The sequence below is a fragment of the Danio rerio genome, chromosome 3 (assembly GCF_052040795.2).
Source record: "Danio rerio strain M-AB ecotype USA chromosome 3, GRCz13ab, whole genome shotgun sequence".
Classification (NCBI taxonomy): domain Eukaryota; kingdom Metazoa; phylum Chordata; class Actinopteri; order Cypriniformes; family Danionidae; genus Danio; species Danio rerio.
In genome coordinates this window covers 39,110,590-39,125,815 of record NC_141023.1, presented here as the reverse complement: position 1 = coordinate 39,125,815, position 15,226 = coordinate 39,110,590, and the positions used below count along the sequence as shown (strand labels likewise).

Sequence of the window (15,226 nt, the reverse complement as noted above, 5' to 3'; positions counted from 1 at the left end):
TTGGGCATTATCATAACCAAAACCCTAATATATGAATAAAAAATACATTTAAAATGTTTTATTTAATGTTTAAAATGCAAATCCAATTAAATACACTTTATTTAGTAAACAAAGCAAATCTCACATATATTAAATCTACTAAAAACAGAAAATATTACTGTGGTGGGGAAGGCGTGATCGAACACCCAGAAAGGGGGGAGAGCAAGCGGAGACACCGGCTGCTGGTCAGTGGTCTAATCATAAATAATTATTAACACCTGTATTTTCTACTGATTGGGCCGGAGAGACACCTTCATAAGGGGAGGAGAAGGAGAAGCCGGGAGAGAGGAGAGCCTGTCCACTTGCAGACTCGACACTCACATACACCTACAGCATTATAAATAAAAGTTTGTGCTTACCTGATATCGCCGACCCTGCCTTCTTCTTCCCACAAAACGAACATTATCACAATTACTTTACAAACTGTCTAATAAATAAATCGTATAAATATTTTAATATAACTCTTATTATATCACAATAATATTAGTGAAATTAACTAAAAAAACTGAATATATATAAATTTACTCATGTATACACAAGTAAATAAATATAATTAATAATGGGCTAAAAAGCTGTGGAAAAATACATTACATGACATCCTATATTAATACAGTCATGATCCTAAAAGGACCACCCAAATGCTGAATGAGGTTAAAGGGGGTTTTACAGCAATGGCAGATATGTAAAGTTTGGGTTAAGTGTTACAGGTACAAAGTGTACAACAGGTAGAACAGTGGTTGAAAAAAACTGTTTGATAAAGGGTTGATGGTGGGTGGTGCAAAATGTAGAGTAATAAAATACTAAAGGAATACATGAAAGACTAGAGTTGTAGAACATAACCTTCGAACCTCGGTTCAAGCCTTGGCTTAGTTGGCATTTCTGTGTGGAGTTTGCATGTTCTTTCTGTGTTCGCGTGGGTTTCTTACGGGTGCTCCGGTTTCCCCCACAGTCCAAAGACATGCAGTACAGGTGAATTGGGTAGGCTAAATTGTCTGTAGTGTATGAGTGTGTGTGTGAATGAGAGTGTTTGGATGTTTCCCGGAGATGGGTTGCAAGTGGAAGGGCATCCACTGCGTAAAAACGTGCTGGATAAGTTGGTGGTTCATTCCGCTGTGGTGAACTATGATTAATAAAAAGACTAAGTCGACAAGAAAATGAATGAATGAATGAATGAAAGCAAATTAAGAGATAAAATTAAATGCAACTAAAAAGGATAAACAGGAATGTTGTCTGAGAAGACCCAAGGGGGCTGTTTCCACCTGATTACTTCATTATGATCGGATAACTGATCTGATTTGGCTAATTCTTTAAAAAAATGTAATCCTATATACATTTCTGCAGAGCACCAAATACGTCGCAGGAGGTGTTTTTTTTGTCAGCTTTTGGTTTTAAAATCCACCAGAGGTTGCTGTGTACAATTTTTGAGATCTCAAATTTCTCTCACGAGTGCCATTCGTGCCTGCTGTTCTGACGTAAATTCACCAGAGGCCTCTGTTGACCAATTGACCAACCCACCGATACCCATACCCACCCACCCCCTTTTCTAAACCCAACTGACAGTGTTTTGAAAAAAATCAAGAAAAGAAAAGCCATACGTTTGCATACTTTACCACATTCTCACCGTTATTTGCTTCTTTATTTTATTTTTTGGCTTCTGTTTTTGTTTGACCTGCTTTCTGAAACCATTCTTCACCAGAATCGAACCCCATTGTCAGTCAACTCCTCTCTGCATCTCAAGTCTGCCTACATAAGCTTTGAGCCACTAGACAAACTGGCAACAAAAGGAAAACCGTCCATACGGAGGTAAGCGGTCAGCTGCTAGCACAAAAAAGAATGGCGTCATACCGCCCCATAACGTTCGTTTTAAAGACAAAATGAAGACATAAGTACTTCTGGCTACATAATTCACGATGTCCATAAATGTATATAGGGCTGCGTTTTCAGAATGAGCCTGTGTTGCAGCCTGATATGGGCAGGTGTAAATGCCGTCCAATTTGCTTTCGAGAGGAATGTTTTACAGCCTGCATATAAAACGCCAAATATAGCTTACATTTTTGTAAATAATAATATCAATTATATAAAATGTGGTGTATCTGACATTTTAGTTGACGTAATCTAGTTAAATTTGCATACATTTCAATTTGAAGAATGGAATCATATCTGTTGAGCAGAGACACATTCATATGGTAAAATGTAAATGGATCTGTTTTCACAAATCACATAGCTCTCCATTCAGGCGCAAACACAAAGGAACAAGCACGAATCACACTGAATCACAAACACTGAAGTAGCAAAGAAATGATGGTAGTAGAGAACACAACATGAAGAGAGAAAAGCACTCAAGGATCAGGTAAGGACAGTTCCCCTTCGGGGGGAACTTCAGCACTATAAGTGGATTTGATTTGTAAAATCCACGCATTGGGAGGATTCGGATCAGAAGCCGCTTGTCTGGAGAGTATTGAACGGGCCAATGAATGAAATTAATTGGCAGCGTAAGCTTGCGCAGGTGTGCGACATCTGCAATTATCTCAGCATATAAGCACACCTGAAGCCAGCAGACGCCATCCTTTTCGCTTCAGATCCTTTCTGAGTGAGTCGATGAGGGTTCCTCTTGCTGATCAGCACTTCAGAGCGAACGAGTGTGTCTCCCGGTCCAGAGTGGGTCTTCGCGGTGGCAGACGGTCGAGCTGGGTTACTCCCTTGCCTGCGGTTCTTTGGGTCCGGTCCTCCAGAGCGGTGCGTATAGTTGCAACTTTCCTAAAAGAGCAACACAGTCGTGCAGCACGTCCTTTTCAGGATGGCGTTCCGACTGTGCGTTTCTGTATGCGGGGGTTTCCTGTCTCCGGATGATGGACACGATCACTGCATTGCATGTTTGGGGGTCCAGCATGTTAATGCGGTGCTCGCGGGCGGTTCATGTCGTCATTGCAATGCCATGACCGTTGCACAGCTAAGATCGCGGCTAACTTTCGCAAGAGAGCGAGCCACCCCAGTTGCCTCCTGTTCTAAAAAAGCAGCGGGCGCTCGGGCAGATCTGAGGGTTTCAGCGGGAGCTAATCCGCCGCCCACGGGCTCGCGGACCTCTCGCTCCTCACGGCGCTCCATCCAAGCTTCGGGTGGTGAGAGTGATCCGTCTAACCAGATGGTAGCTCTCACACTCGCTGACACCGGAGATCAGATGTCCTCCGCGGCATCGGAGGGTGGGCTTTCACTGTCCGACGAAGATCCGGACCCGCTCGCCCCCTCCGGGCAGGTGAGCGCTGTCAAATCGGATCCTGAAGCGGACATGTTAGCCGTGCTTTCCCGGGCTGCTTCGGCCGTGGGGTTGGAGATGGTTTATCCCCCAGCTCCGCGGCCGGACCGACTAGATGGGTGCTACGTAGAGGACCAGAAGGCGAAGCCTTCGAAGCCTCTCGTCCCCTTCTTCCCGGAAGTGCACAGTAGGCTCACGCAGTCCTGGAGGGCACCTTTCTCTGCCCGTGCTGCGAGTGCCTCCGCCCTCACCGCCCTTGATGGCGGAGCTGCCAGGGGGTTTGAGGCGATCCCGTCAGTGGAGCGCGCTATCGCGGTCAATCTTTGTCCGCGCGGCGCCTCTACGTGGCGGGGTTTGCCCCGCCTCCCGTCCAAAGCCTGTAGGTTGTCTGCCTCACTCGGAGCCAGAGCTTATAAGGCTGCGGGCCAGGCTGCTTCTGCTTTGCACGCGATGGCCACCTACCAGCGCTACCAAGCGCAGGCGCTGGCCGAGCTGCACGAGGGCGGGTCCAACCCAAGCTTATTACATGAGCTGCGCACCGCGACCGACTATGCTCTTCGGACTACTAAGTCCGCCGCGTGTGCGCTGGGGAGGACGATGTCCACACTTGTGGTTCAGGAACGCCACCTCTGGCTAAACCTGGCCGATATGCGCGACGTTGACAAAGTTCGCCCATATCCCAGGCTGGCCTGTTCGGGGACACCGTCGGTGAATTCACCCAGGAATTCAAGGCGGTGAAAGAGCAGTCGGATGCGATGGGCAATGTCATCTATCGGCGTGGCCGTAAGCCCGCTCCGCCCGCCGAGCCATCCACCTCCGCTGTTCCTCGCCGAGGGCGCCCGCCAACGAGTGCTGCCCCCCCCCCTGCCTGCGCCTCCGGCCAAGCGGGTGCGGCGTTCACCTCGAAAGCAGGCAGCCCCTCCTGCCCAGGGCGCCGTTAAGTCCGGTAAACGGACCGCGAAGCGTCCCTGAGACAGGCCATCCGGAGAAGAGGAAACTTGCTCTTTCCCCGCTGGAGGGCGGGGCCCCGATAACAACGGTACTTTTCAGTGCCACCAAAACATCAGTAAAAGAGCACTTTTTCCCTTCCCCGGATGTGACTGCACGAGTTCTGCCAGTCCGGGACGCGCTGCCTTCCGGCTCGCAGACTCTACGTGCTTCGCCAGTGGCTCACGAGCGCTGGGGGGACGGTCTCCCTTCCCTCAGCCCTCCAGCCCCCTCTCCGGAGTCAGGGTGCGGAGCCAGAGCGAATCGCTCTCCTCCAGCTCTTCCGCGGGACCCTCGTGCTTCCCGGATCAGCACACCCACTCCGCGCTGCCCCACCGCTGGTACGTCAGCGATTGTAGCGATGACTCCATTAGCGAGGGCTCTGCCTGCCTGGTTAGCGCGGGCCAGCGCCTCGCGGTGGCTCATACGCACAATCAGACTCGGTTACGCGATTCAGTTCGCGAAACGGCCCCCCAAGTTTACGGGCGTGTATTTCTCCAGGGTCAACCCCCTGTCCGCCCCTGTCTTGCGAGAGGAGATTGCTGCCCTCCTGGCGAAGGGTGCAATCGAGCCGGTTCCTCCAGCCGAGATGGAGAGTGGGTTTTACAGCCCATACTTCATCGTACCCAAAAAGAGCGGTGGGTCACGGCCAATCCTAGATCTGCGCGTTTTGACCCGCTGTCTGCACAGGCTGCCGTTCAGAATGCTCACGCAGAGGCGCATTCTCCAATGCGTTCGTCCTCGGGATTGGTTTGCAGCCATAGACCTGAAGGACGTGTATTTCCATGTCTCCATTCTTCCACGCCACCGCCAATTTCTGCGGTTTGCGTTCGAGGGTCGAGCGTGGCAGTACAAGGTCCTCCCCTTCGGGCTCTCTCTGTCTCCGCGGGTCTTCACCAAACTCGCGGAGGGTGCCCTAGCGCCCCTTCGGCTCGCGGGCATTCGCATACTCAATTATCTCGACGACTGGCTGATTTTAGCCCACTCGCGGGAGCAATTGATTATGCACAGGGACAAGGTGCTTCGGCATCTCCGCCTACTGGGGCTTCAGGTCAACCGAGAAAAGAGCAAACTCGCCCCCGTGCAGAGGATTTCTTTTCTCGGGATGGAGCTGGACTCGATCACCATGGTAGCGCACCTCTCCGAGGAACGCGCTCGCCTGTTGCTGAACTGTCTGAGGGAGCTCGACAGCAAACTAGTGGTCCCACTGAAGTTCTTTCAGAGGCTCCTGGGGCATATGGCATCCGCAGCCGCCGTCACGCCGCTCGGGTTGCTCCATATGAGACTACTTCAGCACTGGCTTCACGATCGGGTCCCCAGACGCGCATGGCACGCGGGCACACACCGGGTCTCGGTTACTGCGCTGTGTCGCCGCGCCCTCAGCCCTTGGAACGACCCCTCGTTCCTACAGGCCGGTGTGCCTCTAGGACAGGCGTCCAGCCATGTTGTTGTTTCAACAGACGCTTCCAACACGGGTTGGGGGGCCGTGTGTCGCGGGCATGCGGCTGCGGGCCTCTGGAAGGGTGCCCAGCTGCATTGGCATATCAATCGCCTAGAGCTGTTGGCAGTGTTCCTCGCTCTCCACCGCTTTTTACCGGTGCTGGAGCGGCAACACGTGCTGGTCAGGACGGACAGCATGGCGGCGGCGGCGTATATCAACCGCATGGGGGGTATGCGCTCTCGCCGCATGTCTCAGCTCGCCCGCCGTCTGCTCCTCTGGAGTCACCCGCGGCTGAAATCGCTGCGCGCCATTCACGTCCCAGGCACGCTCAATCGTGCAGCCGATGCGCTCTCACGACAGCTGTTATGCCCTGGAGAATGGAGACTCCACTCCGAGTCTGTTCAGCTGATAGGGGCGCGATTCGGGGAGGCCCAGATCGATCTGTTTGCTTCCCCCGAGAACGCTCACTGCCAGTTGTTTTTTTCCCTGACCGAGGGCTCTCTCGGCACGGATGCACTGGCCCACAGCTGGCCTCGGGGCATGCGCAAGTATGCGTTTCCCCCAGTGAGCCTGCTCGCGCAGTTTCTGTGCAAGGTCAGGGAGGACGAGGAACAGGTTCTGCTAGTTGCGCCCCTTTGGCCCAACCGGACCTGGATGTCAGAGCTCTCACTCCTCGCGACGGCCCTCCCCTGGCGGGTCCCTTTGAGAGAGGACCTACTCTCTCAGGGACAGGGCACCATCTGGCACCCTCGCCCCGATCTTTGGAACCTCCACGTGTGGTCCCTAGACGCGAGGAAGACTTAGGTAACCTACCGACTGCGGTGGTTAATACCATCACTCAGGCTAGAGCCCCCTCCACGAGGCGCGCCTACGCCCTGAAGTGGAGTCTATTCACTGAATGGTGCGTCTCTCGCAGAGAAGACCCCCGAAATTGCCAGATTAGTGTTGTGCTCTCTTTCCTTCAAGAGAAGTTGGACAGCAGGCTGTCGCCCTCCACTCTCAAGGTTTACGTGGCCGCCATCTCCGCTTATCATAGCGCGGTAGCTGGCGGCACCGTGGGAAAGCATAACCTGGTCATCCAGTTCCTTAGGGGTGCTAGGCGAATTAATCCATCTCGCCCCCCTCTCATGCCCTCTTGGGATCTCGCCCTCGTTCTCACGAGTCTGCGATCCGATCCCTTTGAGCCACTCGAATCAGTATCTCTAAGATTTCTGTCCCTGAAGACAGCTCTGCTGGTTGCGTTGGCCTCCATCAAGAGGGTCGGGGACCTGGAGGCATTTTCGGTCAGTGACTCGTGCCTGGAATTCGGGCCGGATTACTCTCACGTCATCCTGAGACCCCGCCCCGGTTATGTGCCCAAGGTTCCTACCACCCCCTTTAGAGATCAGGTAGTGAACCTGCAAGCGCTGCCCCCGGAGGAGGCAGACCCAGCCCTTTCTTTAATTTGTCCAGTTCGCGCTCTGCGCATTTATGTGGACCGTACTCAGAATTTTAGATCATCTGAGCAGCTCTTTATCTGTTATGGCGGTCGGCAGCAGGGAAGTGCCGTATCAAAACAAAGATTATCCCACTGGATTGTGGATGCCATTTCACTCGCTTATTCGAGTCGAGGTCAGCCGTGTCCCCCGGGAGTTCGTGCACACTCCACTCGGAGCATTGCATCCTCTTGGGCGCGTGCACGCGGCGCCTCTCTAACAGACATCTGTAGAGCTGCGGGCTGGGCGACACCCAACACATTTGCAAGGTTTTACAATCTGCGAGTGGAGCCGGTTTCCTCAAGGGTATTAGGTAACCCTTTGGTGATTGAGGAGACAACTCGGTAGGGTGTTGAAACACGCTTGCTGCGCCATTCTCCCTAACACGGAGGTACGTGCGCCTTTTTTTATCTGTCAGTAAAGTTCCCTGTCAGGTGAGCCCTGCAGATTCCTCCGTGGCCCCCAGCACTGACTCAGCGGAGGAGTCACTTGCTGGCCCACTACGTTGTAGGTCTGCCCGCTGGTCAGCCCGCGTTTTGGGTATAGGTGCCTGCTATGCGTGATCCCCACTAGGCGATCCCATATGCTTATTCCGCCACGGCTAAGTCCCCCCCCTGGGCGGACCCGTGTCTTCCCTCTCCGCTAACCACTCTTTTGCTATGCGTACTCCCCCTTTTTAGGGCTAGTCCATATGTAAATTCTGCCATCTATCCCCCCCTTGGGTAACGGATGGCCTCCGCAGCGTCCTCCCTATCGGGATTGCACGCTTCCCAACGTACTGTCGTATTTCCTAGAATTATCTAGATGCTCACGACTTCCCAAAAAATATATCTAAATCCGTAAAACTTCTGTTGAAGTAGGATAAATTAGGGCCAGGGACACGTTGGAGGACCGCGCCCCCCATGATGTGGGTGCGTCACGCTTGCTTGACTATCTCCTCATCGGGGGTGTTGGTAAGGTGCAGTCATTATGGCGCTTTCAATGGGCTCCCAATGCGTGGATTTTACAAATCAAATCCACTTATAGTGCTGAAGTTCCCCCCGAAGGGGAACGTTCGAGGTTACTAAAGTAACCCTTCGTTCCCCGAGGAGGGGAACGGAAGCACTATACTCCGTCGCCATAATGACTGTCCCTTAGCTGTTTGAAAGTCTCTTCAGCTTAAAAGGATGGCGTCTGCTGGCTTCAGGTGTGCTTATATGCTGAGATAATTGCAGATGTCGCACACCTGCGCAAGCTTACGCTGCCAATTAATTTCATTCATTGGCCCGTTCAATACTCTCCAGACAAGCGGCTTCTGATCCGAATCCTCCCAATGCGTGGATTTTACAAATCAAATCCACTTATAGTGCTTCCGTTCCCCTCCTCGGGGAACGAAGGGTTACTTTAGTAACCTCGAACGTTACACTAACAATGACTTGATGAGGGCTAAACAAGGGGGAATGGTAGTAGGAAACAAATAGGCAGAAACTGAGCAGACCATGGCAGACACAAACAAAGACTGGGACATGTGCTCAATTACAAATCAAATATAGAAACATTAAACAGGACAAAACAGACAGGGCATTTATAACATGACAAATACATACCCAACATGAAATCTTCATTGCAGTTCTTTGGAGATATAAGACATTGGGCCTACAAGCCAACAAGATGGATGCAGCTAATGAAATGTTCTACAAATGGTTAAACTCACTCCAGTAATGTTTGGGATATTCTAAACTCACATGTTAAAAAGTAACTGATCAATTAATCAGTGATTATAAATTCACTTTTTAACTTAGCAAAGTTGTAATATTAATATAAAACCCCTTTGAAAGATTTTATTAGTGTTTTAAATATGCAAGAGTAAATTATATTTTATTTTCTGGCATTTTGTCTTTGTGTTGACCCTGGTCCATAAAACCATCATGTGTCTTTTTTTTTTTTTTTTTTTTGAGAAGCATCAACAGCCTGAGGTATCAAGACGTTTGTGCTGCCCATTAAATTACAAACCACAGGAGAGGGTAAATTCTCCAGCAGGATATCACCTTTTAATACTTCAGCCTCCACATCAAAGTTCCCGATAGCAAAGAAGATTGCGGTGCCCCAGGATTGACCAGCCCAGTCACCAGATATGAACATTATTGAGCATGTCTGGAGTAAGATAAAGAAGGAGGCATTAAAGATGAATCCAAAGAATCTCGATGAACTCTTGGAGTCCTGGACGAACGCTTTCTTTGCCATTCCAGATGACTTTATTAACAAGTTATTTGAGTTATTGCAGAGATGTATGGATGCAGTCCTCCAAGCTCATGGGAGTCAAACACAATATGAATTCTTTTTCCACTGCACCATGACTTTTTACTCTATACTGTACATCATTTTTCTAAAGTGACAAGACTTTTGTCTAAGCAAAGTCAGACTGTACTGTCCCAATTAAATAATTTAAAATCAAGGCATGAGCATATTTTATTTTGGTAAAATAAGCATAATCTAGAGGCCTTTGCCTTTCATAAAAGCCACCTCTGATACCAAATCATCAACTAGAAGTCAAGTTATTATGTGTTGTTCCTAAAGATTGGATAGCCGACAAGACTTTTGTCAGGTAGTATATAAAGTAGGAAATTTACTTAATATTCTAATGATTTTGCCATTAAAAATAAAAATCAATCATTTTGACCCATACTTTTTTTTGGGGCTATTCCCATAAATCAATGTATTCCCTATTACCCTATGTACCCATACAACATAAGACTGGTTTTGTTGTCCAGGGTTAAATATTTTGATCTCTTCTACATTTTCTAAGATGGATTGTGTAAACTAATTTTATGGCTATTAATGTCTGTTTAATCCAGCTTTCACAGTCTTCATTGTTTCACGGATCCTATGACTAACGCAGCAGATATCTGAATAACACACCTGGGAAGCCTAAAAAAACTGCAATTAGAGTGTTTGGTGGTTGATTGCTCAATCACAAAATATGATAAACACAATGAGCAAAAGCACTTTAGAAAGCCACATCTTTAACATTTACTACTACATTTATGACTCATTTCAGTAAAATATAAACACACATGATTTGCCTTAGCAGTGAGCCAGCTGATGTTTGTTGTACACGTGCCCTTTTCATGAGAAAATCGTACTACATTTAAACCATGTAAAGTGCCTTTTTTTTTTTTACATAATGTAGGTACTCCTGGACATAGATTTTACAAGAAAAAGATCTGTCAAATTAACTAACAGGAAAACAAAGTATCGCAATTATAGTTTGGACACTTAGGAAATAACTTATAAAAGTTCATTCACATGTATGACAGACCACTACCAAACAATTATGAGTCTGTTTGTGGTTAAGACAGCAGGGACCAGTAAGACAACAGTGGTTTTAGGATAACCTTGTGGAGAACAGGGCAGGTGTCTTGTTTAGCAGGTGTTAGCTTATAAGTACACACAGTTAGCATTTAATCATGCTTAAAAGACATAATAATGGAGGTAATAGATTTCTAACAATAGTCCATAAATAGACTGTAGTCATCAAATACACAAGAATGAATATTAACTCCACATGTCAAGTCTGTTTATTTTTGGACTATATGTCCAATAGATTGTCATCAACAGCCCAAATTTTGCCAAGACATTTTTGTTTGGAAGACTGTAGATGATTTTTAAACACAAAATTGCTTGGTGGGTACACATGTTAGCTGATGTAATCTAATCAGCCACTAGAAAGGTAGTACTGGGTATTGATAGTACCAGAAAAATATTAAGCTTTGATCGAGTGTATGTCACATTTCTTAACCAGTTAAATTCTTCAGACCCGGTACCGGGTGACGTCATCAACTTTCGCTTTAAGATCCAAAGGGCTAGCATTGCACCAGACTCCGTAAGTGGTTTCGTTTGAAAGTGTAGAATCTATATTTTATGCACAAATGCATCCCTTTGGTTTTTTATTACTGTACAAAGGTTATTTACACTTAAATACACAGTATTTTGGATATCCGAGCTGGGTATTGAACATTGGTTCATTTTCATATTTTTCATATGGTTCATATATGACACATGTACAAGTTATGAATAAAAGTTCTTGCCGGTGATCATATGGTTCTAGCATTCTTTTTAGTGAATTATATTTACATATTAAACAGTTGTCGAATGAATCGCAGTGTTTCCATGGCGCAGAAGTGAGAACAATACATTTATGATCAATAAGCAGCCCCAGATAGCACAGACAGCTGTCATCTCCTACCTTTTGCTGTGCGCTTCAGTGCCATTTCTCCTCTGTTTTTGAGGTGATTTGCATAAGTAATCCTTTCATATGTCTAATGTGGTCCAAACACAGTAAATTATGTTTGATCAAACAAAAGAATAGTGAAATATGTAAACAATGATCGATCCCTGTGGCTTGTATAGCACCACTCATCAGTTGGAATACAATAACTTTTGCATAGATTATGGTAGAGACATTTTTCTTTTTTCCTATGATTACAGACATGTTCAGGAACCACCAACATTTATTACAGCACCCTAGACCACACAGAACCTAAAAGGTACACTTGCAAATTTGAGTTAATCAAAAAAAAAGATACAAAAAAAACGCCTCTTTTTTAGGTGTTATAACACAGTTAACATATACAGATATTTTAAATACTTTGAAAATTCAAAGGGTTTTCTTTAAAATGATACCAAATTTTTGCATTTCCACCTCTGCATGTGGATTTGGGAAGCTTTTAAATTTGGGTAGGCAAAATCGAGAAAAATTCCCAAATAGAAGCAGAGTTAACTGGTTAATATTCATCCATCACGATAAATGTCCGCAGTTTATTATTACAGCGAAATAGGGAAAGTGGGAGGAAAAAAAAATTGTGAGGTCATGGTCACAGAACATGGTGAGGAGAGTCAGTGCTGCAGGGATGTTGAATGCATAACTAGTTTGAGTGGAGAATGTGACTAAATCCAAATGTGCTACAGTATATCAGCCTTTCTCAATGCGAAGGGAATAGAAACAAATGGGTGAATAAATCACTGAAGTCACTTGGAGTGGGGGTGGTGCAGTAGGTAGTGCTGTTGCCTCACAGCACGAAGGTCGCTGGTTTGAGCCTTGGCTGGGTCAGTTAACATTTCTTCGTGGAGTTCGCATGTTCTCCCCGTGTTCGTGTAGGTTTCCTCCGGGTGCTCTGGTTTCCCTCACAAGTCCAAAGACATGAGGTGGGTGAATTGGGTAAGCTAAAATTGGCTGTAACGTATGTGTGTGTTATTGTTTTCCAGTGATGGGTTGCAGCTAGAAGGGCATCCGCTGCGTAAAAACATATGCTGGATAAGTTGGCATTCACTCAGAATTCAGTTTTTTCCCTTCTTTATCAGGGGTCTCCACATCAGAATGAACCAAATTGGTTCTAACTTTGGTGGTGAATGTCTAGCTTTGCTCAAAGAACATAATGCATTTTTTTTTTGTCATAACTATGAATGCAAAACATAACGCTTATGGATGATTCTTTTTATTTTTGCTATTTATTGTTAAGGTATTCAGTTTTGAAACGTCATAAATCATATTTTTCATAGATCATTATGAACTGATTTTAAACCCCACAAATGATTATTTAAAGTGTCTAAATATACACTGTAAACCTGCAAAGGACTACAGACAGAAAAAGAGAAACTGGATTAAAATAGATTGTGCATGAAATATGTTTTCTTGAATGTCTAAATGGTTCCTGGTTTAAAGAGTACATAATGAACATGTGTGTTGGGGAGTAGTTAGCTGCAAGCATAGCTTCTAGGATGACTACATTTTTCAGCAGCTTGTTCATCTACTTATAAGACCACGTAGCTTTTTCAGCAAGATACTTCTTCAACTAATTGAGGTGGAGGATGACAATGAATACGCTCCTTTTTATCCTGCAATGGTCTGACGCAGCATGTTGTCTTACAATATCACATGCTAAAATACTGTATTACAGGCATCTATTAACGTGTCATAGATTTTGTGGCTTTACATTTATCTATTAATTTTTATTATTCAATTCAATTCACCTTTATTTCTATAGCGATTTTACAATTTTAAAATGTAGATTGTGTCAAAGCAGCTTCACATTAAAGATCATAGTAAATTAAAACAGTGTAGTTCAGTTTTCAGTGTTTTAGTTTAGTTCAGTTTAGCTCAGTTCAGTGTGGTTAATAATCATTACTGAGAGTCCAAACACTAAAGAGCAATCCATCGATGCGCAGCTCTATCCAAACCATGCAAGCTGGTGGCGACAGCGGTGAGGAAAAAACTTTACCAATTGGCGAAAGTGAAGATTTTCTCAAGACTATTTCTCCTCTGGCGTCTTGTGCAGAGCTGCAGTCTAGGCGCCGGAGGCTGGAGAAAGCTAGACCTCAGCGAAGATCTGTCCCTGAAGCATCACAGGAATCAGTCTCATGCTCTCCACTCCTCCATGACCACAGCAGCTGCTCAGGATACGGCCTGGTCCAGGATTATGGAAACCTTAGGATCATCTCATCTCTGCTCTTGGATTGAATCAGTGGCACTGCATAGTCTGAGGGCCTCGGGATGAGTATCCCCAGGTGAAAAAAAGAGAAGAAAGAGAATAATTAGCGTAGCTGCTGTTCATAGTGTATATAAACGAGATGCAAAAACCTGCGTGGAGCACATTCATGTATCATACGCTAAGTGATGCACTGAGTTTATTACTGCTATTTTGTAAATGACATTGATAACTAATGTTTTTCAAGCAGCAGTGATTGAAGTTAAATCCATAAAGTATAGTGACAGTTTACAATAAACATTCCTTCATTCATTTTTCATCAGCTTTGTCCCTTTATTTATCCAGGGTCGCCACAGCGGAATGAACCGCCAAATTATTTAGCATATGTTGTACACAGCGGATGACCTTCCAGCTGCAACCCAGTACTGGGAAACACCCATACACACTCATACACTACAGTTAATTTAGTATATTCAATTCCCCTTTAGCGCATGTCTTTGGACTATATGGGGAAACCGGAGCACCCGGAGGAAACCCACGCAAACACTAGGAGAACATGCAAACTCCACACAGAAATGCTTGTGAGAGCTCGAACCAGCGACCTCCTTGCTGTGAGAGGACAGTGCTTACCACTAAGCTGTATAATTTCTCACCAAAATGGAGCCTTCTGTCATGAGGAAATGCCATACTGTCTGTTTAATTTAAGTTACATTCATTTTGATGGTCACATTGTTAAATTTGTTACAGTTTATTAAATAGTATCTAAAACATTAAGCTTTTAAATGTATGAGAAGAAAATTAAGCAACCATAATTGCATTTCAAGGTTTTTAGTAAATATTTTACTTCCTTATTAATCCTGATGTCACCGACTCTGTCCCAGTCATTAACCTCGCTGACCAGCAGAGGTCATCATCACCGGACTTCTAGCATTACGTCATCCCAAAGTATTATTGCCACACACACCTGCAGCTCATCTCACTAATCACCACACACACCTTTATAAGCAGCACAAACACTCACCTCATTGTGAAGTCTTGTTCTGCCTCTGCAAACACTACTGAGTGTGCTACTCCTTGCCTGCTTTCCCTGTTGCTAACCCGGACTGATTATCGACCTTGTCTTGCCTGCCGCCTGTCTCAAATGCAGCCTGAATCCCGACTCTGATCCTAGCCGTCTGTCTTTGACCCATGTCTGCTTATTCACTGTGTGTTTGCCTGACGCCAGCCAATCGACTGAATACAACTGTGTTTGATGTGAGTTCGCACAAGTAACATCTGTGTGCTCTTTATTAAACTGTGTAATAAACATACTGCAAATGGATCCCTCTGTGTCAGACCCTTCGCTACACCTGATTTGCATTAGAGATTATGTTAGACTTAATGTGAATGAATAATGTTTATTGCATTACACTCTCAGAAATGTTAGGTACGTGAGCTTTCACGGGGGTGGTAACTTTTCAAAAGGTGCACATTTGTACTTGAAGGGTCCATATTGTTACCTCAAAAGTATATAAGTACTTAAAAATTTTAAGAGGAGCACTTTTGTACTTTTTAGATACTTGCATGC

At 45.9% G+C, this 15,226-nt stretch overlaps 1 long non-coding RNA gene across 1 annotated transcript; it reads left to right on the top strand.

Moving 5' to 3' along the window:
* The first annotated feature begins 12,072 nt into the window (after positions 1-12,072).
* On the top strand, positions 12,073-15,226 carry LOC147845968 (uncharacterized). Its single transcript, XR_015481125.1, has 4 exons — positions 12,073-12,776; positions 12,820-13,289; positions 13,523-13,773; positions 13,846-15,226. It is a non-coding gene; the product is annotated as an uncharacterized LOC147845968 (long non-coding RNA).